The sequence below is a fragment of the Hippopotamus amphibius genome, chromosome 5 (genome assembly GCF_030028045.1).
Source record: "Hippopotamus amphibius kiboko isolate mHipAmp2 chromosome 5, mHipAmp2.hap2, whole genome shotgun sequence".
In the NCBI taxonomy this organism is placed as follows: Eukaryota; Metazoa; Chordata; class Mammalia; order Artiodactyla; family Hippopotamidae; genus Hippopotamus; species Hippopotamus amphibius.
Window position 1 is genome coordinate 49,848,039 of NC_080190.1, and position 26,119 is coordinate 49,874,157.

The 26,119-nt window shown below is 50.1% G+C and overlaps 1 protein-coding gene across 4 annotated transcripts in view; it reads right to left on the reverse strand.

Annotated features, from left to right (window-relative positions):
- The window catches only part of C5H10orf71 (chromosome 5 C10orf71 homolog), a 54,969-nt gene that overhangs the window by 15,072 nt on the left and 13,778 nt on the right, over nt 1–26,119 (reverse strand). Inside the window, exons 1-2 of one of the 4 annotated variants that reach the window (XM_057737119.1) lie at nt 13,065–13,145; nt 10,669–10,791 (exon numbers count right to left, since the gene is read on the reverse strand). The exons of 1 other annotated variant lie outside the window; for it this stretch is intronic. The gene's annotated coding sequence lies outside the window, so the exon portion shown is untranslated. Of the gene's footprint in view, nt 1–10,668; nt 10,792–10,912; nt 10,974–13,064; nt 13,146–26,119 lie in introns of those variants that run through there. 2 more of the 4 variants (XM_057737120.1, XM_057737121.1) reach the window with 2 other exon arrangements.

Consider the following 26,119-nt stretch of genomic DNA (forward strand, 5'->3'; position numbering starts at 1 on the left):
GAAGCCAGTGGAGATGACAGGGGTTGGCTTTATCACACCCAGAAGGCCCTAACAAATTGGAATTGATTCTTTCTGCTCCCCCTTCTGGGTGGTTTTTTGAGGCATTGACTTGGGGTTGCCTTGAGGAGCGGTTCGGTGCAGTGAACCATGACGGCTGGCTTGTGCCAGCCCGTGAACGCACAGGTGTTGTACGCACAGCCTCTGCCACCCCACCCCACACTGGGCAGGTGCCTTGCTCTGGAGCCGTGCCCTGTTGGTTGGTCTTGGGCCAAGCTCTTGACGTCTCTGTGCAATTTCCAATAGCCTTCTTGCTTGCTGTCTCAGAGGGAATGTCCTACATTTTACATGGCCAGATTGGTTCCTCCAGTGACTTCCTCATTTGGAGAGGGGAGCAGACACGTGTCAAGTGTCTACGGGGTGGCAGGCCCCAGGCCCACTGCTGCATGTGCCTGTCATGTGCCTGTGCTCCTTCATTCCTCGCTAACACTTACACCTTTATGGTTGGGAAACTGGGGCTACCTGGGTAGCTTGTCCCTTATCTCCATAAGGGACAAGTGCTGGAGTTGGGATCACAGCCGCCTTTGGCTGCAGGGCCCTGCTGTCTGGCCTGTGATGACTCCTCCCCAGCTATCTCCCGACGCGATGATCGCTCTGTCTTTGTGACTCCTTTGGACTTTGGGAAATCGGAAATTTCAAGTTCATTTATATTCTACTAGAGGCAAACACAGGCCCTCAGAGGCCGTGCTTGAAGCTTTTCCCTGCATCCATCCACTCAACAACTGTTCACTACGACGTGCCGCCCCTGTTCTAGTGCCGGAGATACAGCCGAGGCAGGGCTGGCCTGGGGCCTCTCCTTGTGGAACTGGGATGAATCAAGGAATGGCAGTGGGCCACACTCAGATTGCCTTAGACTTGTCTCCACTGGGTCATGTCTCTTACACATGTAAAACGCACCTTTGACTCGCACACAGGTCATCGCACACCTGGTTTGGCCATTTGGGCTCCACTGGTCTTGTTCTTGGCACTGCAGGGTCGGGGGTTCTGCCTGCATCCTGGCCTGGCCTGGCTTAAATGGCCCCAACCCAGGGGCTAGACTGGAAAAGCCAAGGGTTCTCAGATGGACCCCAAGTCTCCCACGTGCTGGGGGAAGACAAGGCCAGGTTCATCCAGCCCCAGGAATGTGGTTCGTTTGCACTGGGGGCCCCGGCAGCAGCGCTGGCTTGGCAGGAGTCTGATCCCTCCCTGAATCACATCATGTGTACAAGGGACCTCAAATCCCTGCAGCATATAGGACTCCAGGACATCCCAGGGATGTGGCCGAAGAAACCAGCTTGCCTGAGCTTGCCAGGCTCACAGAGCCACTGTGAGCCGGGGTCACATCTGCCGTTGGTGCGCTGCTGCCCTCAGGAGAGAGCTCGGGGGCAGAGACACTTTCTCCCTGGAGTTCAGCCCAGCCTGACTCCTACTTCCGGCCTGGGTCCCAGGTCCACTGTGTCTGGATGGAGCTCCTGCGCATTGCCCAGACCCGGGGCTGTGTCTGGAGTTAGAGGCCAGGGAATCAGGCACACGGAAGGTGAGGCCTCATCCAAGAAGTGCTCCCCAGGACAGGAGGGTGCCAGCACCTGGCATCACACACCCAGGGGGGACCCATTTGCAGGAGATAAGCGGAGAAGCTAGGCATGGAGGCAAGGAGAGGCGGAGAGAGACGAAGAGATGGGCCGGGCTCCAGGACCCAGCAACCTGCTTCTGGGTCCCGTTCCTGTTCCCCGATTGTGTGACCAGAGGGAAGGACCAATGTTTTGCTCTCTGGGGCAAAAGCCCTACTCTGTAGCACTGAGCAATTGCTGTGGCCAGCTTCTGCAATGACCTGGGATCTGAGGCAGAGTTGGGACGAGGCAGACACGTGGCTCCTGGAGCCTCTGAATTCTGCAGGCTCCCATTGCATTTGGAGTTGCTTCGATAAAGGTCTCGCTCCACAAAGGCTAACAGCAGCACTGTTTCTGACCATATCTGATGGCTGGGCATTGCCAAGGGTCGCTCCTTGGAGCTCCGGCTGGCTAGATGGGCTGGACTCGGTCAGTGCTGTCTCTGGACATTCCCCTCTACCAGAAAGAGCCCAGGCCTGGCACTGCCCAGCTTCTCTGCATTGTTGCACTGGGAGCTCTCTGCAGATGCTGACAGACCAGTTTCAGTGGCCAAATGCCCCCTGGACGAGGGGCGCTGGGTCCTCCTCGTGGGCTTAGAAGTGCTCTGGTTTACTTTTAAAGGAGCAACTATGCTGCCATCAAAGGTAAAAGTATGAGCAGAAGAGATCGGAGCCCAAACAACCCTACCCTCACCTCCCTCATACTTTCCCAGAGCTGAGGTGGGTGCCAGTCACACTCCACTGCCCAGGGACAGCCTCAGGGGAGTTGACGGAAAGATGAAAGTCTGGGAAATGAGAAGGGGGCAAACTGACAGGAATGGTTTCAATGCTCAGCCTTACGACCCTTCGGCCTCCTTGGTAGACCCAACCCAAAGTCCAGGGGCCACACCACGGCCAGGCCAGGACAGCGCAGGGCAGCAGCCAGAGGGGGGACATGCGGCTGTTTTAGAAACACAGGGGCCACTGAAATGATGAGTCCACCGGGATCTGGGCCAAGTCCCAGTGCTACTCTACCTTCGCTGCGTGCAACCTTGGCTAACCTCTAGCAAGTCTCTGAGCCTCAGGTTTCTCATCTGTAAAATGGAGCTAAAGATCTGCCCCAGCACCATTGACTTTGCCAAGGCCCCCAGGGCAAAATCACCCCTGGCTGAAAACTGCTGCACAGAAGCAAGGAGAGAGCTTCAGCCCCGCCTCCCAAGCATCCTTTGTTCATTCTTTCATTAGTTCATTCATTCATTCACTCACCCCTTCCACTTTTCCCAGGAACATCCTGCCCTTGATTCTGGAAATGGTAGGAACTGACATGAGATAGGAGTCGACCAGGCGGTTCTGGGCAGTAGAAAGAGCTGGGTGAAGTCCTGTGTTGTTTGGGGCAAGTCACTTCACCTCTACTTACACCTGTGAAACTGGGACAATAGAAAACAACTCCAGGTCTGCCCACCCCACCTGCTCTGGGGCTGCTCCGCACGCTGGAGCCGGCTGAGGAAAGGAATGGTCGTGAAATTGGTTCTCGAGGTAGCCACTGCTCGAGAGCCTCCAAATGCTCAGAGCCACCGGACCCACCAGGCCCTGCGTCCTCCCCCAGACAGGGGGCCACCTGCACCAGAAGGAGGCCTTCTGAGCCCAGTGAGCCTTGGCCATCCCGACCCTAAACTTTACCTGCAAGCTGCTGGGCAGCAAAGAATTACGTGCACACTTTTTTCTCTACGTATCTCACAGGAGCAGAGGTTTCACACCTGTTTGTTTTTCCCTCAACACACAGTAAGAGATACGCCCACATCACAGCATACAGCAAGCTCAGAGACATACATTTATATAAAACAAGGAAAATTCACGGAGAAAAGCCTACCCTGTTTATATGTACCACTCTGATACTTTCATCCTATTCTCCTGTAGTCTTTCACTAAAAGAAAAACTATTTGCAATGTAGTCAGTGATTGCAGGACCCAATAATGAGTTACAATCCACAGTGGTTTTTTAAAAAAACTGTCCTAGACCAGAATCTCCAGGTGTTCCTGATTAGGCTCCGTTTGCTGCTGCCCTGTTTATAGTGATGCAAGATTCTCATCTGGACAGGGAAACGGAGACCCAAGTCCCAAGGCTAGTGACTGGCCGGGTCTTACCAGAGACCTGGGGAGGGGAGGAGACCACCCGGGGGGTGGAGCCATGGGCCAGGCCTTGCCTTTCTGCTTCAGTGCTGTGCCCCCAGTCCCCACAGAGTGCCTGGGCCCAAAAGAGTGCCATTCATTTGTCAAATGAATGAATGAATGAGTAAGAGAAATCCCTATTTACAGAGTATCTGGCGTAAGATACGCACTTTATATACTCCAATATGATTGATTCTTATTTATTATTCTGTAATTAATACTCGAAACAACCTTGTGAGATAGAAATCATTCTTGCTCTTTGCAGAGGAAGTCCTCGAGTCCAGGGATGTTAAATACTTAGTGATGGAGGGCCTGAACCTGGGGCTGCTTGAGCGGGAGAGGGTCCCAGCAACCTGCATTTCAAGAGGCACCTCCTGAAGCTTCCGAAATGCCTGCTGCAGGCTGAGAACACCTGCTAGGCACTGCCCCCCCTTCCCCCAGCACCCCCCTCCCCCACGCCTTGTTCTCACCTCCAGGCTCCCTGGCGCTCATCTTAAGACCCATGGCCACAGGGTGTCTTCTATCCCTTGCATCCCAGTCCACCCGGGAGTCCACTTTGGTGGGCAAAGCCCTTAAAAGCCTGCCCAGCCCCTTACCGATGGGCACTTTGTTCTCCATTTAAGAGCTGTGCCATCAGACTTCAGACAAATCACTCAATCCATCTGAGCCTCAGCCTTCCTGACAGGAAGGCACCTCCTGCAGCCCAGGCCTCAAGGAAGCCCCTGTGGACTGTGAAGTGGGTGTTGCAGGGACAATGGTAACCGATGGACCAGATGCCACTTTGGAGAGCCTTGTCCAGAGAGGAAGCCGCTACAGAGGCTCCCAGAGGAAAAGGCACTTGGGTTTGCTGGGAGTGGGATGTCCCTCAGTGACCATCCTCTCTGCAGCCCCTGGGATGAGAGCCAGGCCATATGGGGAGGGGCACCCCTGGAAAGTGTCCTTGGGGTGGCCCAGGCTTGGGCAGAGAGAGGGGAGATTCTAGGGATGGATCCTAGAACCACAAGAGGGCAGGGGGGCTGCACAGCTCTCCTCGCCATTTGCGGACCCCATTTCCCCCTCTGTAAACGGGGGCCGCAGGGCTGGATGGCAAAGGTGGAGCAGCAGAGCTGGACGAGCCACCACTGTTCACCCACCTCCTGCTGACAGCCGTGAGCATCACATCTGTGATCTCGCTCAGTGGTCACGACCACCTGGCACGTGAGAGAGGGTCTGTGCCGAAGGAATCTGATGCAAAGAACCTGAGAATCAGAGAGGTTGAGGAACTTGTGCAAGGTCACACGGCCAGAGAGTGGCAGAGCTGGGATTTGAACCAGCGTCTCTGTGCCAAACAGTTTTGCCCTCTTTGTGCAGCCCAGGTAGGAGAGGTATGGGGTGGGCGTCTCCTTCTGCCATGGTGTTCCCACAGGATGGGTGGAGGATGGATGGAGGCCTTTCTCCTAGCACTTTCTCTTCCATCTCCCACACCCTTCTCTTCCCACCAGAGAGCGTTTGCTTTAGTAAAGTTAGAGAAGGCACCTGCTGGATGTGGCCGTCCCCTGGGAGCACCCAGCAGGGTGCCCTCTTTCCTGTCCCTGGACTGTCAGGAAGATATGAGTATCTTGGCTGGGGGAGGGACTTCCCATGGAGCCACTGGGAATCCCTAAGTCCACCCCAACTCCACATTCACATCAGAGCCCCGCTGTCTCTTGTCTTCTCCTTGCTTCCTGCTGGAGGCTGGGATGGAGAAGGGAGGTGGCTGTTGGCAGATGACAGCTGTCCTTTCTCTAACTCACGTGGCAGCTGTGAGCCTAGCTCTTCCAGGGAAGGAAAGAGAGAACTTCCTTGATATGGGTTCCACAGTCATGGAACCGACAACATCCCTCCTTCTTCATGGAGTTTCTTATGAAATCCTTACAGTGGCAAGAAAAAGAATTCAGACATGCCCATCCAGGCTATCCCTCTCAAAAGTAATACTGAAAAATGCTCTTTCAACAGGCAAGGTTATTTAAAGCAATGGCTCGAGCTGAAGTGAAAAAACAATCAGCTTCTCAGAGCATCTCCTACTGCGTTTGAGAACAACAAGGAGTCTTGTCCCCCTTTTCTTTCCTAAGACAGTGGTCCCTGATTCTCAGAATGCCTTGGAAGGCTTGTTAAACAGAATTCTGGGCCCCACCCCAGAGACGCTTACTCAGGTCATCGGGGTGAGGCGAGAGCATCTGTGGATACTGGTGCTGATGGTCTTGGGACCACACTTGGAGCCCCACTGCCCTAGGCCTTGAGCAATTGGAGGTTGGACCCCTTTCTGGAAGGCTGTACTGGTAAGTTATAGGTTCTTGGGCTACTTGGGGCTCACAGTTGACAATGACTATGGTTTGGGCTGTGTCTGCCTGGCTCTAGGCCTGGCCCTGGGCAGGCTGGGCATGTGTGGAGTGCAGAGATGAATCAGAAATGCCACCCTCTCCAAGGGATAGTTGCCTGTGTGTGTGTGTGTGGGGGGGGGGGACTGTCACCTCTGAGGGGAGAACAGGCAGAGGTCAGTGCAAGATGCAGGGTCCAGGAAGTGGGAAGAGGGTGGTCTCACTGGGCAGGTCTTCCGTGAAGGCAGCTGGGAGGGAGCTTTGCTGCCAGTCTGTGCACAGGCACCCAGCTGGGTCCAGCCTGGGCACCAAGCAGAGGGGGCTGGAAAGGTTAGAGTCAGACCATGCTCCCATTTCCTAGTCCTGTGCAACCTTGGCAAGTTCCCTCGCCTCTCTGAGCCTCCCTTCCCTCATCTGCAACTCTCTCTTCCTCCCTGGGTGGTGGTGAAGGGTAGAGGTAAAAAATGTCAGGAGCCCGGAAGAGACACAGAGTAAGGCTTGATAAATGGAAGCTTCCACCGCTAGAGACCTTGGGTCTTTGAAACAGACTGTGCTGAGAAGGAATTCCATATCTACAGCTGCAGTACTAACGCCCGCCAACAGGATTGCAGAGTGAGCTCATGTATGTGAAGCATATAGTAGGTGCTCACTAAATGCCGCTTGCTCATTTCTAATCCCCAGATGGGGGCTATAACATAGTGGGAAAGGCCTGGACTAAGGCCAGACCTCCTTGGGCATGGTTCTTGGCCGTAACACCTGTGAGTGGCCCTCGGCAAATTACAAGTGCTCTTTGTGCTTGGTTTCCTCATCTGTAAAATGAGACTAAAGTAGTTTCTGCCTCCTGGGGTCCTTGGGAGGACCCAGTGAATTCGTGTCTGGGAGGCGGCTGACACCTAGTAACTGCCAACATGTGGTTGCCACCCCCACCAAGCAACCTGCTCAAGCCAGGGCCAGGGGCATGGGGTCACGACGACAACTGCCTTTCCCCAACATAAAAGAGAGAGAGAAGGGAGGCAGCAGCTGCCCAGAGCCCCCGAGGCTTCCCTGTCCTTGGAACCACCTTGCGCCTTTGCCCTGTCTGTCTGGTTTTTCTGCCTGAGCAAAACCACTGGGTCTCCTCATCCTGAATGGGTATCAGCTGACCTTTAGCAACACCGGTGTTTGTACGCTGGGCATTCCCCTTGAAAACCATGCCTGCATCTAGGCCACCACCGAAACCAACTTGGGGAAACCTTGCCTGCTGGATGAGTGAGAATAACACCAGATGGTCTACGTAAGGCGTTTTGCACACAGGAGTGATGCAGCCAGGTTGCCGTGAGGAACTTGGTGGGACACTGAGGGTGAGAAACGGCCCTGAGCCTGTGGGTTTAGCCCAGCGGGTGTGAGTTCTGACCTCTTGATTGTTGCAGGCTTTGGGCCCGACCTGCTCCAGAGAGGGGCAGACAGCATCCAGCGAGGGGACAAGCTGGTGGTGCCGCATGTGGCCAGGCTGCCCCAGGACAGGGCAAGCCAAGGGGCAGCTCCAGCTGACCTGGTTGTCACAATCAGGGCTCAGAGGCGCGACACCAGCCTCTAGACTGGGCAGGGAGTGCAGAAAGCACTGGGTCACTCAAGCAAACCTCAGTTTCCTCTCTCCCCTTGCCTTCCTTAAGCTTCAGGTGAAGGCTTTAAGATGGGACATGGCTGAGATGAAATCCCTCATTTAGGTCAGCCTTGAAGTCCCTCGACAGCTCAAGCCCACCTGGAAAGGGGCCACTCAGGGACAGAAGGGACCCACTGAGGCCAGGGAACAGTGTCCAGGGTTCAGAGGTCCAAAGGAACAAAGGGCTCCCGCAGACACCAGGAATGGGCATCTCCGTGGGTTCAGAAGCCCTTCTCTGTGAAATATCTTCTCTGGGCTGGAGCCTCCAGGGTGGGTCAAGCAGAGGATGGAGGATACAGGGGAGGCTTTCTTCCCACTTTCATGGGCTGTGGTCCAGATGGATCCCTTTCCCCTTCCTATGAGAAAGAGAGGTTTGTCAAGTCCTGGGGAGAAAGCCATTCATGGACTATTGGCTCTTTGGGCCCTCTTGCAGTCAGATTCCCAAACACTCTGAGGGCCACAGCTTGGAAGGGAATGTACTTTGCATCAAGCCTTCTTCAGCCCTCAGCCTGGGAACCAAGGCCAGCTGAGAACCCATTCTGTCTCAACCTTGACATCCACTGCCACATATTACTCACACACGCAGCCCCCTCCAGGGAATGTTCCAGAATGATAGTGATGCCATATTGAGGGTGACATCTCAGCAGTGCTCCATGTGTTCCATTTTGGGGCCTTGATCCATGCGCTTTGAATGATCCCTTGTCCTCCCCCCTCCCCCTATACCCCCCAGTTCATGTCCCGCAGTCCCTGAGATCAAGTAGAAACTAAGAGGTGTTTTGGGTTTTCCCAGCTAACAAATGGAATTGTAGGATTATGGATTGGCTGGATCTGGTGAAATGTGATTTAAACCCTCAGATGGAGTTAAGACCAAGACCACTGCAGCCTGCTGGGAAATGTCAGCACTGTGTGTCTCCATGAGGGCCACCTTCTCTGAAAGCCCTTTTTGTCTCTCCAATAACCCTGGATGGATGGAGTGAAGGCCTGAAAGCCAAAGAGGAAGATGGCCCAGGCCTGGCTCCACCAGCTGGCGGGTTTCAGTTACTGAGATTTCTGGCATAGGCTGGAGGAATAAGGCTATTTCCAGACGTGCGGCTTCCCCTTTCTTTAAGGGTCTCCGGAGCTTCCTTAGGGTCAGGAGCAAAAAGCAGAAAACACCAAGTCATTTCTGGAGTCCTGGTGAAAAGACATCGGGGTGGATGCACTCTTCCTAGGAGGACTCGGCCACCTGGCCTTCTCTGTTTCCTCTGCACAATTCTGTCTCCCGAGTTCCCAGGGAATCCAAGCCCCTGTGTTTCCAGGACCCAGCATTCCATCAGCCCCTTTCCTCCCAGCAGGCACAGTTGCGCCCATCCCAACGAGCTTCTGGTTACCAGAGAGCAGGCACAATTGTTCCCCTCCCAAAGACCAAGGGGCAGACGCACGCTGGACTTGGGTCACCCGGAGACATCTATTTATAAACCATTCCGATAAGCATGATCTGCCCTGCTCAGCCCAGGCCACACTCCACAGCAAAGCTAATCCTCCCAGGGGCAGACGGAACATTTCCTGTACCAGCTAGCGCAGGGGCAGGGGGCTCCAGAGCCAGCCACTGGTCCTGAAGGGTCCAGCTCCCAGGCTGCTGTACAAGCTAGAACATTCACTGCTGTCTGCGTGTTCCAAACTGACCCATCTCAAGGAGTGTTCATGTACAACAGGGCTCAGCAAACATTTTCTGTAAAGGGCTGCACAGTAAATGCTTTGTTTTTGCCGGCCACACAGCCTGGACAGTTGAGTGAAAGCGGTCACAGACATTACGTAAATAGACGAGCATGGCCGTGAGCCAATAAAACTTTATTTACAAAACCAGGAGCCCAGCCCATGGCCCTAGTTTACCAACCGCTGTAGTACAGGGAACACAAATGCTGGAAAATTAGACTTCCTTTAACATGAACATTTGTTGAATCTACTCACCAGGACTCCTATACTTTTGGGTTTTGAAAATATTACATCAAGTATTGTTTGTTATAACTGGGTTAGATATGTTGAAAGAAACGATCCATACTTTAATTTTTTTTGGTTTTTTTTCTAATAACCTTTATTTTCTAGTGCAATTTTAGGTTTGCAGAAAAATTGAGCAATTGAGTGAAAGGTACAAGAGATTTCCCATATAATCCCTGCCCCCGGCCCCACGCAAAGCCTCCTCCATTATCAATATCCATGGGGTTGTTATAAAATCCTAAATAATTTTTTTAAAGTCTATTTAGCTTTCCACACATATTCAGTATTGTTCTTAACGATCAGTTCTTCTCCATGAGGCAAAAAAGATACGATTTTAGATTCAGCCAAGCCCACCCTTCAGGAGTCTGGTTGTGGATCCCCCGGGATGTGGGAGAACACACAGTCTGTGTGTGTGGGGGGGGTTTCCTGTTGAGGCCACACATGCTCTCAGAGTCCACAGGCTAGAATGTCCTGATGACCAATTGTCCTCTTTGTTACAGCTAGTAGGATCCTGCCGGGCGCAGCACTGGGGGACACATGAGAGCCAGTCTGCTACCGTAGAACCCGTGCGGTCACCCCCATTTGACAACACAGCGCCCTGGGCACACCCAAGGCTTGTGCCTGCTCAGCCATGTGGGAGCAGAGCGCCCTGACAGATGCATGGAAGGACAAAGTCACACACGTCTGTACCATGTACTCTGTTCCCTCATGGTCCACGCGGCAATCCAGCCCCATAGCACACCCAAGCACATGGAGAAACTCAGCCCTCGATATGCCCCTGGCCACTCACACCGCCCTGCACAGCGCCCTGCCACAGGGTGACATCCCAACCCCTCCGGCCCGGAGCGCACATCCTTGCAGCTGGAGGGAGCTTGAGCCTCCCAGCCTGCTCGGGGGAACCAGACGAGCATCTGACCCTACCTTCCGCTCTCCGCGAGTCCCAGCTGCTTGCGCTCCAGGCCTCCCAGGAACCGGACAGAACCCTGATTCTTCCAGCAGCCCAGCTCTGCCCAGCAGCCAAAATTTCTTCCCTTGTCAGCCGGACTGCCCAAAGATAGAGGGGAACGGATTCAAGACCCAGACCTCTTACTGTTCACAAACCTGCCCACCTGGGGAAAATCAGTGACCAGAAGCTGGCCAGACACTGGAAGTTTGGGAAGTGTACCTAAATAGAGACCCAGCCGGGGGAAACCAAATGGTGTTCTTGGTGGGGAAGAAGCAAACAGTCCCCACTGCAACACCCGCGTGGTGTCAAGTAACAGTCAGATTAAACAAACAGCCTCAGCAGCTATTTTTACATCCAGATCGGCCTCGGGTAATAGATAACTTGGGGAGTGAGAATTTGCTTGCCTCTTAGCTGGACCCTAACCACGATTCCAGCTTCAATCCAGAATGATTTTTAAAACTATTCCAGCACTGAGATTCAAATAAAAATATCCTGAGGTGCGAAGGAAAACATTTGTTTAGGGAGACATTAAAAACAGGAGAGTGTGTGCCTTGGAGCCAGCGCCTGGAGGCCTGCTGATGCCCTGGGGCAGAAATAGCCCGTTTCATCATCAGCTCCGAGGACCGTAGCCTGCATTCCTCGAGTAAGGAGCCGTATCGGGCTGTGCTTTTGGAGCAAAATAACACGCCCAGCTGCAGGCTGGGGGAAGGCCAGCCTGGGGTTTCAGGGTGAGAGTTGCAGAAGGATATGAAACAATCAGAGAAGAGTCAAGGTAAGTGCCCACTTGATAGGCCTGGCCATGGCAGATCTGCTTGTTTGTAAGGTCCAAGTGCCTGTGGACTGACCCATCCTGCCAGGTTAGAGCTCCCCTCTCCAGCTCTGGGAAGGGCTGGCCCCTCCACAGCTCCAAGGTGGGTTTACGTCTGCCTTCCCAATGGCCAATTCCTGTCTTGGCCTGTGGTCACCTGCTCCCCAAACTGCCTGCAGACCCCTCGACATTTTCCAAGCCCTTTGCCTTTGCTCACGCCGTGCCAGCTCCTGGGTGCCCTCTTTACCCTCCCCAAGCTGACCCTGGGAAAGTCCACGCACTATAGGAGCACAAGAGTTTTCATGCAGGAGTTTTTGCTTTTTGTTTTTGTTTTTCTTTTCTTTCTTTTCAAGATCCTTTCTCAAGTTCCCCTGCCCAATGGCCTGGGAAGGCAGAGGTGCCCGGCCGCAGACAGGTGTTCCGCTCTGTGAGATGCCCAAAGCCCTTGGAAGTCTGTATCACACTGTACGTCTGTATCTATTTGTGGACTGCCCTGCCTGCCCCCGTGGGTTCCTCACAGCCCGCAACCTCAGTTCTAGCCCCAACACAAGGCCTGGCACCACCTCCAGCCTTGAACCCATCCGTGGCCAAGGTCCCAGGGAGCCGGCTCTATGCACTTCAGTTCAAACAAGTCAGAAAGAACCTCTCCTTGTTGCCCTGTAGGTGGAGGTGTCAGACCCCCAGCCAGCAGGAACATCCAACCCCTTTACCTCCTGGGAGCCTCAAAACTTACCTTTTGTCCTAAGAACTTAGGACCTGGTTGTGGGGACACCTGCTCACTGATCAACACTCAGAGATGGTTTGAGACCCAAAGTGAACTCCTTGCTTCTACCCACCCCACCTACCTCCCCTGCTTGTCAAAATCAACACCAGTCAACCTTGGCAGATCAATTTGAGCAATGAGCCAGCGTTGAACAAAACAAAACAAAACAAAACAAAACAAAACAAAACAAAACAAAACAAAACCAAACCAAACCAAAACATAGGATTTGGAGCCCTGGCCCCTTGTATTTCCTGGCTATTTGGCACCAGCCAAATCACTTAACCTCTCTGTGCCTTAGTTTATGCATCTCTAGGATGGACGATTGCCTGTGTTCTATGGGACTGAAGATCAAATTGAGCTCATGTATACAGATATGCTTCTATATTGCAAAGCTTCTCAAATGGTAGTCTTTTACTTGTTATTTTTTTCATGATTTTTGCCACATCTTCAACCACCTGTACCGTTTACTTATCTTTCTATAAAGAGAATTTAAATTGACTTCCTTTTCAAAAAATAGAACTTTTTGGTCAAGAGCAATACGTAAGAAGTCACGGATTTGATGCTCTAATTGCTTTTCCGATTACATGCTGAAACAAGTTTACAGCCAGTTCGTATACTATCTGCCTTTGACGCAATCATTTTGTTCCAGACTTTAGGAAAAGTTGCATTACTAAATCCCCATTTTATGGAGGAGTTTGCTTTGGGGCTCAGATAACCTGAGCTGAAATGATTCGACAGGGCCCCTGATTTTCCTCACTTCCTTTCCTCCCGCTCCTCAGAACGTTTCTTCCCCAGCTTACTTTTAATTCTTCACAGGTGGAGAACATGACCTCATGTCTGGCTTAGGATCCTGAAGCGGTGAGCTTTGCTGTGTGGCAGGCACGGATGGTGTTTGCTCGAAGTGGCTGATTGAGAAAGGAAAACCAGAAGGATGGTCCAGGGAACATTCGGGGGCAGGACAGTGGCTGGCAGCTTTGTCAGAGACGTCAGCAGGAGGGGTCGGGAGAGAGCAAACACAGTTGACCCGGCAAGAGCCTGGCCTGGGAGCAGGAGCCCTCAGAGCTTGGCCCGAGACCCTATCCCGCTAGCCTGACCGCAGCGGACCGCTGCAGAATCTGATTTCTCCCAGAATGCGCCTTCACCTGCCCCACGCCGGGACCCCATGTGTGGCTCGCTCATGGTGGGGCACCAGCATGGACCACTCCAGGCACAAGACACAGCCAGCGAACTCAGCCCAAGCTCCACCGGGAGCTCAGGGTCTGCGTGAGCCAGAGCTGGCATCTTTCCAGGGGACGGGCCCAGGCAAAGTGACCACTCTCTTCCAGTCCAGGAGCTGTGAGCTGCGTGGAAAGAATGTGAATGAAGACACAATTCTAAATGTAGAATCACGAATGCTATGTGAGCCGGCTCCCTCACCGTCCAGAAAAACAAGACCCGCTTGTACATTCTGCAAGAGCATAAATAAAGCTGTCCTCAGGCGGTGTGCCACGGTGTCCCCTCCTTGCAGTGACTTCACTGGCTCTGACTCTCCGCACAACCTCTGGAGCATCGTGGGAGCTGCCCAGCTGCCCGACGGCATGAGTGAGAATGGCCTTGCTCTCGCCTGGGTGTGTGTGATGTTGGCTAACTTAATTTTGTGGCACATCTGCTCTGTTCTGCATCTGTACTAATTAGAAACATTCAAAGGCTGGTTAGGAGGGCAAGGTGGAATGGGTCCTTCAGGCCAATTTCTGGTTCTGGGTGTTTGAAGTTCACATCCCTGCAAATAACATGAGGCAACTTCCCTGATTCTTCCACACTTGCCAGGTGTTTGTGTTGAACTGCTTTTCAGAGGTCTCTTCACCAGTGCTCGGCCTTCTTTAGGAGTTGTTTCCATAAACGTCTTCAGGAGGCTGGTGCATTTCCCAGGCTTAATAATAATAATAACAGCAAAGTAGAAATGCTGGTAAACACATATAAAACCTCCACTTTGTGCCTGCACCGTTCTGAGTCCTTATGTAAATTAACCTGCACACCGGACACTGTATCTTAGGGACCAGCACCATTTTGTTCCATCCCCATGAATCGCTCCCTGTCGGGAGCTAGGGAAACATAAGATAGGGGAAACTCATGTTTCCTGAGTGCCCATTATGTTGCCGGGCACTGTCTGATTTCTTTTCTCACTATATGTGATGACTGTTCGTGCCCCTTCTTTCCAGATGTGAAAACAGAGGCTTGCAGGGGTTCTGGATGTCATGCAGCTAATATTGGCACTGAGGATGCAGACAAGGGTTTGTTCCAGACTACATGTCTCTGTTGCACCCTCCCTATCAAACCACTCGCCCAGCCTAAGTCCAGGGAACACAACCTCCTTCCATCCACCTGTTCTCTATGTGTCTCTCTGGGGAGAGAGTAAAGTCTGGCCAGGGCACCTCCTTAGCTACTGCTTTGTTATGGGAACCGAGGAGATTCTGTACCTGTCAGCACAGTAAAAGGGTGTCCTCAGGGCTGATGGCAGAATGGGGTGTCACTGCAGGAGGACACTTCTCATCTGCTAAAGGGCCTGATTAATCAGACCCCTCCTTCAGGTGGATCTCCTCACCAGGAACCCTGAGTTAGTGCCTTTGTGAAGGGATGCTGCTTGATAATACACATCCAGGGCCCGGCTCAAAGGGGCTGCATTTATTTGGAGGGCCCTGTTTGCAACTCGTGGCTGGAAAACAGCCCACTGGACTGGGTCACTGAGACCCCTTCCTTAGGGCTGTTGCTCACCTCATCTGACCAACCTGGTGCTAGATTGGTGGCTGTGAAAGTCAACTGAGGGCTACCTGGGCTGGGGGCTCTCCTTGAGCCCTTTCCTTCAGGACTTTTGGCTTAGGACTTTACAATGAAAGATGTAAATGAAAGAAACAGAACCTGTGCTGTGAAATGAAGTAAATCCACTTTATTAAAATACTCCCAAACACCAACAAAATGATGGTGACCCGCTGGGAGGCTGGCCACCAGCGCATCTGGAGGGTCCATGAGTCATCTCTCCACCTGGAGGGTCTGGAAGTGAGTCAGGAGGAGCTGGGGGAGGCGTGCTCTACTCCCTGGAGCACGGGCCAGGAAACTTCTCTGTGAAAGGCTCGAGAGAACATGTTTTTAGCTTCTTGGGTCAGACCGTCTTTGTTCCACTTAGCTGTGAAAAGCAGTGAGAGAAGCTCTGTAGGTGAGGAGGGGGGCTGTGTTCCAATCTAAGGATCTATGGGCACAGAGATTTGAATTTCATGTCATTTTCACATATCACAAGATATTCTGGTTTTGATTCCCCTCTCAACTCTTTAAATATGTAAAAACCATTCTTAGCTCACACGGCTGTACAAAATCAGGGGCGGGGTGGATTTGGCTCACGGGCCATCATGTGCCGACCCCTGAGCCCCTCTGTCCACCTCCGTCACCACCAACCACATGTGGCTAATGAGCTTGAAATCTAGCTGGTCTGAGTTGAGACGTGCTGTAAGTTTAAAATACACACTGGATTTCAAAGACATAGTACCAAAAAAAATTATATAAAATATCTTTTACAGAATATTTTAGTACAGTCTTAGAATATTTTGTATTGAGTATTGAATTTATGTTGAGGAGGTAATACTTTGAATATTTTGGCTTTAAGAAAATATACTGTTAAGATTGTTTTCACATGTTTCTTGTTACTTTTTTCATGTGGCTACTGGCAAATTTTAAATGACACACGTATTTCTCTTGGACAGCGCTGGGCTAGTTCTTCTCCTGGTCATGGACTCTCTCCCTCATCGCCGGGAGGCCTCAATGTCCGTGAGGCCAGTCCATTCCTGGGGTCAGGCTGATGTGCTCGTGGTAGAAACGCCTCAGCTTCTCCGTCATCAACTGCTCTGAGTTCAGACAGGAACTTAGTGTTCTTAGATCACTAGTATTGTTCTACTACTTGCTTCTACCATTATCTGTAAAATACTGGATCTTAAGAAATTAAACGTTCTGCTAATGAAGAAAAAATGGTGTTAGCTGCTATTTTTCAAACACTCACTGGACGCTGGGTTAGCTGTCTTGTACACTGTGTGTATTTTGATCCCCACAACCACGTGGGAGGAAGCCATGCCGATCTCTATTTCCAGATGCAGAACAAGGTCAAAGGGGTGAAATCCCTTGCCCAAAATTATGTAATTGGTTGCAGAACTGGTCTCAGAGTCAGGTGTCCCTGTCTGCTCCAACTGCGTTTTTTCCTCCTGGGGCCATAATCATTAAAGTGCTGTGGAAACAGGGTCTTCCTGGAAGAACTGCTTCTCGCTACAGGGCAGAGAGGTACTGGAGGGATCACACAGGGCAGGCTGACTGTGGGAAAGGAGGATCTTGAGGCAGGGCTGCAGTGCAAAGCCCAAGTGAGCCCTCTTGCTGATCTGTACCCCCAGGCATTGCCTGCTCCCTCCCCGCCAGCAGCACCTGGAGGAGAAGCCTCTTGTCTGTCCTACATTCCCTTCTGACACAGGGGTAGCATGACTGCTTAGACCTCAGAGAAGACGCAAGGTAAGAATCACGACTTACACTGGCTCCAGCCACACTTGCCTCCTTGTTCCTCTTCATGTATGCTGCTTTTTCCTGCCCCAGGGCCTTTGCAGCTGCTGACCCTGTGTTTGGAGCACTCTGCCCCAATTTTTACATGGCTGCTTCCTTTTCCCCATTCAAACAGCACCTCACGGGCCGCTTCCTCAGAGAGAGCTTTCCTGACCATCCAGCCCATCCAAAGACCCTCAGCCTCTGTCATGCTACCTTGTTTATATCCTTCATGGCACTGATCCCTAGCACAAGCCATCTCAATTCTTTGGTCCTGGGTTTATGCTCTGTCTACATACATCGTCCTCAGAATGCAAGCCCCAAGAAGACCTCCAAACATTGTCTTCCTTGTTCTCCTCTGCATCCACTATGCGCTAGTGAATAAAGGGACAGCTCTGGAGGTTAGAGGGGCTCCTGACTGCCTCACACCTCTCCGTACCATTATGGACTCAGGTTGCTGGGCTTTTCTACGAGCGGTGGTTCTCACATCACCTGGAGGTCTGGTGAAAACACAGACTGCTGGGGCCCTCCCTCAGAATGTGCATTTCTAACAAGTTTCCAGATGATGCTTATGCTGCTGGAGAGGAAAGCACACGCGCTGTGGATGAGCTGGATTGGTTCTGCCCTTCCACTGTTGCTATAGAGGATTCCCGGGAGTGGCTGCTCAAAAGTTGTTTCCTATTCGTTGATTCAACAAATATCTACTGAGCACTCATTGGGCCTCACTCATCCTCTCCCTTCATCCTCATTGCATCTCTGAGATAGCCTTACAGGTAACAGAGCTGAGCCATAAGGGGTTAGATAAATGGCCCAAGGTCACAGAACCAGGAGACAGTGAGGCTGGGGCTTGAATTCAGGGGTTCGCTCAGCCCAAGTAGGTTCCCATCCTGCCCTGCTGCCTCTCTGAGGTCTTGCCTCCCAGAAGCCTTTGGTGTGGGCCACAGGTGTCAGGTAGACCCATTTCCACTTCTTATCTGGGTGATGCTTGGCAGAGCCACACAGAATTTCTGGAGGCACAACCAGGAGAGTCTGATCAGCAGAGCAGCCAAGATTGCAGATTATGGCCTCAGAGGTGGGAGCATTCTATTCCCAGATCAGCAGCCGTGTGACCTTGGGCATGTGATTTGATTTCTTCAAACTTGCGTTTGCTACTTACTTCAGATGACTGTTACAAATGTTAAAGGAGAGGAGGCAAGTGCCTAGCACAGGTAGCTACACTTGAATGGGTACGACAGGCCGATGGAGCTATTCTGTTATAATTCTGATAGGCTTGGCTGTATTAGGGTTTGTGGGCAAGAGGTAGGTGGGCAAGAGCAGGTCTGCAGTGACTGTAAAACCTGGAAGCTTGGGGCTGAGGAGGTGGCAAGAGGACACTCCAGGGTGGAGTACTATGCAGCTGTAGAAAGGGACAAAGGGTATCTCTCCGTCCTTATAAGGAGCAATTCCCAGGGCAAGAGGGAGAAACATGGTATCTCATGTTATGTTACCATGTACTCAATCAAGTGGGGATACAAATGTGTGTGCATGTATATGTATTTGCTTATGTTAAAGGAAAACAATGAAAGAATAAACCACAAACTGAAATGGTTACCTCTGGGGACAGGAAGGCACAGGTGTGGGAATGGGAGTAGGAACTAGACTTCTCAGAGTCTGCCTTGTTTGGTAGATTTGACGTAGAGCCATGTCAGCCCCTTACCTAATTATCAAACTAAACCAAACCGAAAGTTAAAAAAAGGCAGTCCCTAAAAATTGACAGCAAAATGAAACAAATGAACCTAATATGTAGGGGTCATAATTTCACAAAGGGGAATTATTTCAAATGATTTAGATTAGTTTGTCTTAACATTCATAAGGAGGATATACCTGAACACAAAATTAACTGTAAAGTAAAATCTTAAATTGTTCTCAGAGATGTAGATAGGTGTAGGTAAAGCGACTTGGGAAGTATGTTAATGTCATGAGAAAGCAAGATTTTTTTTGAGTGTTAGAGAAAAGAGATACAAATATAAAATCAAAATGGTAAGTAAAAATCAGTACCTGCATATTTGTTCAATATAAAGAGATTATATAAAATAAAATATACAAAAGTATGAAATCAAGATATACTTTCTTTAAAAAAAAAACTTTCCTACTGAAAAGGACTAAAAACAATAACTAACATCATAGCAATGAATCTCCTTCGTACAAAGATTTTTGTCTCTGAATATGATCTTTCGTTAAAAAGAACAAACATTCTCTTATTTGGAGGAAAAAATTGGTAAGAAGAGTCTGAAACCTCTTGTCCCACCAAAGGCAGACGGCCTAAGAAAGATGGCTGGAATGATATCAAAACAACTAAGGAGCCGACTTTGAAGAGGTTTCCACCAGCAACAGATGGAGCAGTTTACATCAGTACAAATAAAAGTCTCGATAGATTGAAACACTGAATGTGTTTAAACTCATGAGTTCATAATGATATTGGGAAAAAGAAAAAAAGACCCAAAACAACTCAAACAACCTTCTGTGGTCCCCTTGGAGGATGTAGGGAGCAGCTTCATTCTTCTGAAAAGTCGAACAGGGTCAAGTGCCTCACCTGACTTTCCTGTATGAACTATACCAAATAGTCCAAAGAGCCAAGGGATGAATGAAGGAGAGATTCTCTAATAAAGAAGGAAAGGTAGAACTAGAATATTACCATTTTTCAAACCCCTGACCAATAATGAGCAAGACCATGATCCCCAAGGGGCCTGCTGTAAAAACACACAACACCCCTGAAGCGTTCTTGCAAAATACCAGACCTAAATCAGAACAAGCCCCTCACACTGGATTTAACTACCAGATTATAGGAATAACAGGGACAGAGGAAACTGTAAAATGACACCATGAAGAAGCAATCAGCAAAATCCAGGGTGTGGAAAACTCTACAGGACAAGTGACCAATCTCTTTGACAAATAAGCTGTTGAAATCAAAGTAGGTGGGACCGTTTGATTAAAAGACACTAAAGAGACACAGCAATTAAATGCCACATACAGACCCGCTTTGGATCTTGATTCCAACAAACCATCCATAGCAAACATTTATAAGACAACTTGGCCGATTTGAATGCTGCCTGGGTGTTTGATGCCATTTAGGAATTACTGATAATGTTTTAGATGTGATAGTGGTATTCGAAAAAAGCAGTTTTATTATTTAGCAAGACCTATGCTAATATTTATGAGTGAAATGATATGACATCTGGGACTTCTTTCTGAGGAATGTAGTGTATGGGGAAATGGGTTGGAGTACGCGAAACAAGATTTTTGAAGTTGGGCATTTGTTACACTATCTTCCGAACTTTTGTATACATTTGAAATGTTCCATAATTTAAAAAAAACAGAAAATTCCCTGGGGCAGGAAGGAGAGAACCAGAGGGTCAGAGCCAGCTGAGGGGGAGGCGGGAGCTTCTGGGAAGGAGAGAGGCTCAGCAGGGAGCAGGAGAACACTGGTAGGCTCTGCGGGGGCCTGGGCGAGACCTGAGACTATCCCTAGGGCCACGTGGCTGAGGAGGTGGCACCTGGACCTGCCTGGCCCGTCCCTCAGACTCCAGTCTGTCTGGTAACCTCACTTAGGGTTATTTGATATAAAGTGGCTTCAGAGAGGCCAACGGCTCTACAAATATTGGCAGGTACACAAAGCATCAAACAATTAAAAGTCCAATTTTAGAGTTTAGTTGACTAAGGCTACACTTAAAAATTAAGACATTAAAATAGAAGAAAATATTTATGGAAGATTGTTAAGTAACCAAGTAAAAACGGAGTTTACGTACTATGGGAAAAATTTTTTAAAAACTTTAAAAAAATGTAGTTATGGGCAAAAAAGTTCTTAAATAATATGTCACCAAGCATTAGGTACAAAGATACTTAAAACCAACAAATGTTGTTTCATAAGCAGACTACGTGCATGTGTTGATTTTTCCTTTTTTTTGTTTTTTAAATGATAGTGCATTTTTCATTGAGATGATTTACAGCAGGGTGAAGAAAACCTGTTTCTACTTTTGACGAGAGATTATTGTTGGACCAACTTGCAGGGAAACCTGAGTGCAATTTTAGTGAGACATTTTCTGTTCCCCCGCCCCACATGCCCCGCCAGAGCCACCTTTGCCTGGCCAAGGTGGGTGGTTAATTTCACCAGTGACGTTCACACCCCTGGAATGGATGTATGGGATGGTGGGGCTAAAAATAGCCCAGTGCAGCGGGGGGAGTTTCTCTAGAAAGCCCAGAGCGGTCTACTTTCTCCCAAGGACTGGGGAGGTCACTCCCCAGTGGCCAGTGCTGTGACGTGATGCCAGTGTCTAGGGCAAAAAGCTGCTTCTTGGACACTTGCACGTGTGAAGGTCCCTTTATAGGCATTGCTTTTGCTGCAGAGGGTGACCGCGGGTCTCTGGAGGGGGGAGGGACGAGGGCGTGCTCACAACTGTGGGGTGGGGAAGGGCGGCTGCCCGGTTCTTGTACCTTCAATCCCATCAGAACTCTGCCTTCATTTGGGGGAATGAAGGATGTCAAGACCCCTTCCCGCCCCTTGGCTCCTTCAGAGGAGGTTCTTTCACATTCTCCTGTCCAGTTTTAGAGCACAAAGTGGGAAGAAGATACCCACAGTGGGACCAGGACGGGCTCAGGCACCTTGGGAGGCTGGGACAGACCCAGACTGTACAGTCTGAGATGAGCAGCTCTGAAAATCACCATCATCCCTCCAGGTTTGCTATCTGATGTTTGGGTTGCAACTCCCAAGACGAGCTCTGCTCCCAGAAGCCTCCAGAGGCTTCCAGAAACCCAGATTCAGAGAGTTATGAGGCTTTTGCACGACTTCATGGGCCTCCACTAGTTGGAGTTCTGTTGGCACGAGTGATGCCGCCTGGCCCGCAGAGCGCTCCCCATCCCTTTATGGGGAGCTGGCTCTCTGTGCAGCCCGTGGAGGAGGGTTCAGCAGCCCCATCATCCCCCACTTTCCTGCAGAGGGAGCGGAGTCTTGGCGACTATGGAAGGCACATGGTGAGTCCAGCAGAAAACAGAGCTGGTGTCAGACCTGGGGTTTCCAACAATTCTGCCAGGGGCTTTCTGGCTCTTTCCTGGCTTTCTTGGAGGAACCAGTACACTCCCTTCCTTGAACATCCCTCTCTCTCAGCTCCAGAGCCCAGAGTCACCTAGTGCAGTCTGTGGCCCCAGGGGACCCAAAAGCCTGCAGGAGGCTTTTGTTCTAAAATAATTTGGATTGGTTAGCAGCCTTTAAAATTGAGGAGATTTCGGGGTGAAAAAGGCATTTCTGGCTCTTTTTAATGGAAGGTCAGGCACCACTGGGTGGCAGCAGCTGGGGCTGCCCCTCCAGACAGGGCATGGGCTTTCCTGCTGGCCACCACTAATTTTATCATTTACATAACCTGCCAGGGCTGTTTGCAGCTCCATTCTGAGCAGGGGATGGGTTAGGCTGTATTGGAGAGGGATAGCTAAGGCATCTCAACGTCTTCCCTAAAGCAAGCGGGGGGGCCGGACCCCGAACACCCTGCCCACCACCCTCTTCGCCACCAGACACCCTCGAACACTCAGAAAACTGGGTGCCATGTTGAGTTGAATTAAACCTCGAAGAGCACATAAACTAGAAAATCAGGAAGTGTTCTGCCGGCATTAATACTAAATAAGGCTTATCTTCAGAAACATTTACCTGCTGTGAGCAGATACGTCTTCATGAAATATGAAATCCACCCAAATTTATTAAAACCGCCTGCGCAGAAGTGGGAACTCAAACTGAGCAGCCCTCCGTTAGAGCCTCATTATTATTATGGCATTATTTATTTATATCCTACCCTAAGACAGACATGATGTAATCCAGTAATTAAGATTGTTATGATTGAATATTTATTAAGCACCTACAATAAGCCAGTCACTGATCCACATAAAATGAGTCTCTACCCTCCAGAGCTGCCATCTTGCTGCCATGGGGAGCTCAGCACTTCTCATAGGGAGCAGGGGGGAGTTTAATGGATTTTGTCTTCCCTGAGCAAGCCTGAGAGAAATGATGCTGATCAGAAATTGGGCCCAGTTTAGTCCCGCAGTTCAATCGGAATGAAATGAAAACAATCCATCGCTGGCTTAGAAAAGATGGGAGCGCAGAGGGGCTGTCCACCCCCAACGCCGCCTCCTAGGAGCCAGGCATCTCAGAACCCAGCGGTGGACAGGGCTGTGGCCTCCTCTGGGCCCCCCGGGGCCGTAGGCGTGCCCAGCTTCCTCTGCATTTGTAACTCACTCCCAAGCCTAGATTGTGCTGTTCTTTTGTACTTCCTGCAAATTAGCCTCCACTCTGACATGTCACCAGCCAACTTAGGCTGGCTCTCTGTGCCAGCGCGGGGGCTGCTGAGGGAAGCAGACACAGGCTCAGGCTTCCTGGAAGCCAGTCTCCAGGCAAGGTCCCTCAGGGAGCTTCCTCCACCTGCCTTGTCCCACTGCTTCAAAACAGCCCGTGGCAGGTCTGTGCCTCTCCTCTCCCTGGTTCCCCCTTCCCATCTTCTTCTGTCTTGCCTCACACTGGGCTGCTTCTCTCTAAAAGGACCCGCTGGGTTGTGAGCTTGCGAAGGTAGAGCCTGTAGGCTGGGCTCTCAGGCTTCTCCTTGCCCACCCTCCATGCTTGGGCACCATTTGTAGAGTGAAAGAGTAAGTGAATAAATGAAAGCACTGAGGGGCCAATGAATGAAACACCACTGTGCATGTGTACCCAACACTGATGCACGGAATTCTGTAACCAACGTTCTTCACTTACAGTTTCTCCCTAGCGGATTAGTCCTACGTTTGGGAAGAGAGTGGCGTGTTCCTTGGGTTCTCTGGTGCCTTTGGTAGGAGATGTTTTGGAAACTGACACATGCCTGTCCTGTTTCCCTTAGCACCAGCCCTGACTCTTACATTTGGTTCAGAAAAAATCCATTTTATTGTGGAGGAGACCCTACTTGTTTCTACAAAATGGCAGGGTTGTTTGTTTGTTTGTTTGTTTGTTTTTAATGTCGTGATTTTAAAAAATAGTGGTGAAATACATATAACATAAAATGTACCATCTTAACCATTGTTGGGGACAATTCTGTGGCATTAAGTACATTCACATTATTGTGCAACTATCACCACTACCCATCTCCAAAACATTTTCATCACCCCACACTGAAACTCTGTACTCATTAAACAACAATATCCCATTCCCTTCCCACCAGCCCCTGGCAACCACCATTCTACTTTCTGTCTCTATGAATCTGACCACTCTTGGTACCTCCTGTAAATGGAATCATCCAGTCTTTTTGTGACTGGCTTATTTCACTTAGCATCATGTCCTCGAGGTTTATCCATGTTGGAGCATATATCAGAATTTCCTTCCTTTTTAAGGCTGAATATTATTCCGTTTTATCACATTTTATTTATCCATTCATCCATCAGTGGACAATTGGGTTGCTTCTACCTTTTGGCTATTGTGCAGAGTGCTGCGTAAACATGGATATCCAAATATCTGTTCAAGATCCTGCTTTCAGTTCTTTTGGGTATATACCCAGACGTGGAATTGCAGGGTTATATGGTAGTTCTATTTTTAATTTTTGAAGAACCTCCATACTGTTGTCCATAGTGACTGTACCATTTTATATTTCCACCAACACTTGTTGGGTTCCAATTGCGCCACATCCTCACCAACATTTTTTCCTGTTTTTATTTTATAGTAGCCATTCTAATGGGAGTGAGGTGGCATCTCATTATGGTTTTGATTTATATTTCCCTACTGATTGGTGATGTTGAGCATCTTTTCAAAAATATAGGTTTTTAAAGAAGCATCCAATATGACTTAATGGGGTTTCATTTTAAATACGTCTGTATCCTCGACAGACTGAGTGGTTTGTACTACGTCTTTGGATGGGTATGCAGGTACAAAGGTGAGACCCTTGGAAGGTGTGCAAGCTGTGGGGTGCTAGCTGTGCCACCTCTTCCCTTTAATACTGGCCCAGCTGTGCGCTGTGATCATCTGTGGGACATTAAACATTGTGAGGCTGCATTTCATCCCTCACGCTTCTGATTCAATTGCTCTGGGGCAAAGCTCAGCCATAAATAGGGAGGGTTACAAAGCTTCCCACGTAAATCTGATGTGCAACCAGGCTGGGAACCAATGCTTCAAGTTGTGCTTGAAGTTTCCTTGGTGCAGGATCTTTTGGGGCCAGAGATGGGACATAGCTGCCTGTGGAGAAGTGGATGAGCGCCTTGCTTTGGGCGGGTTTCTCCTGGTGCTGGTGATGAGGACCACCTTGAAGTCCACTTCAGGTCTTCTCTGTCGCTTGTCCTGATGCCATCAGAAACCCCTGAAGTCTGGCTTCCAGGCCTTACACGATATACATTACTAGGCTTGGAGATACCTCCTCCTTGTGGAAAAGAAATTGTCACTTATTATCCACATCCCTAGTCAGAGGCGCATGGGTCATTTGCCTTCACATAAAATTTTTGTGATGTGGAACTAGTGGTTAAGCTGCAGTGTTTCCCAATCACGTCTGGTGGTAAGACCGGTCTGGAGGCTTGTTCCGATACAGATTACCAGGCCTCTCTCTTGGAACTTCTAATTTGGTAAGTCTGGGTTGGGGGCCAAAGTATCTGTTTTGTTTTGAAACAAGCACCCCAGCTGATCTTTATCTGGAGTTAGGAAAAACCCTGCCCTGTAGTGTGCAGAGTGGTGGTGAGGGGAGCAGCTTCCCTTGGCTGTAGGCCCCTGCCTTGCGTCATGATAACACACGTCTCACCGCACACCCCTTCACTCTCAACCAGATGTTCTCCAAGTGCGGACCCTGGACCAGCAGATCGGCATCGCGGAGCTTGTCGGACATGCAGATTTTCAGGCTATGATGAATCAGAGACTCTTAGGGGTGGGCCCAGAAAGGTCTGTTTTTACCAGCCCTCCAGGGGCTTCTCCTGCAACTGCTGGTCTTAACAAAGCATTTTTACACACTAACTCGTTCAGCCCTGTGTTTGACAGTTGGGAAACCAGGGCCCAGAGGGACAGAATAACTTGTCCAGTATCAGCCAGTGAAATGAGGGGCAGAACTGGAGCTCAAGACCAGGGTTCCAGACTATAGATCCTGTCTATGAAAACAGACCTCGGAGCTGTGGGAGTTCAGAAGCTTCTTACCCCTGATTCTCACTTTACTGCAAGAGATGTCAAGAGCCAAGAATGGAAGGCCTGAAATATGTGCCACACAGATATACCTTTCACCTCAACTGGAGTATATTTGGCCAATAAACACACAAATCATCCCTCATCTAAAGATAGCTCCCCCTGCCCCCAAAA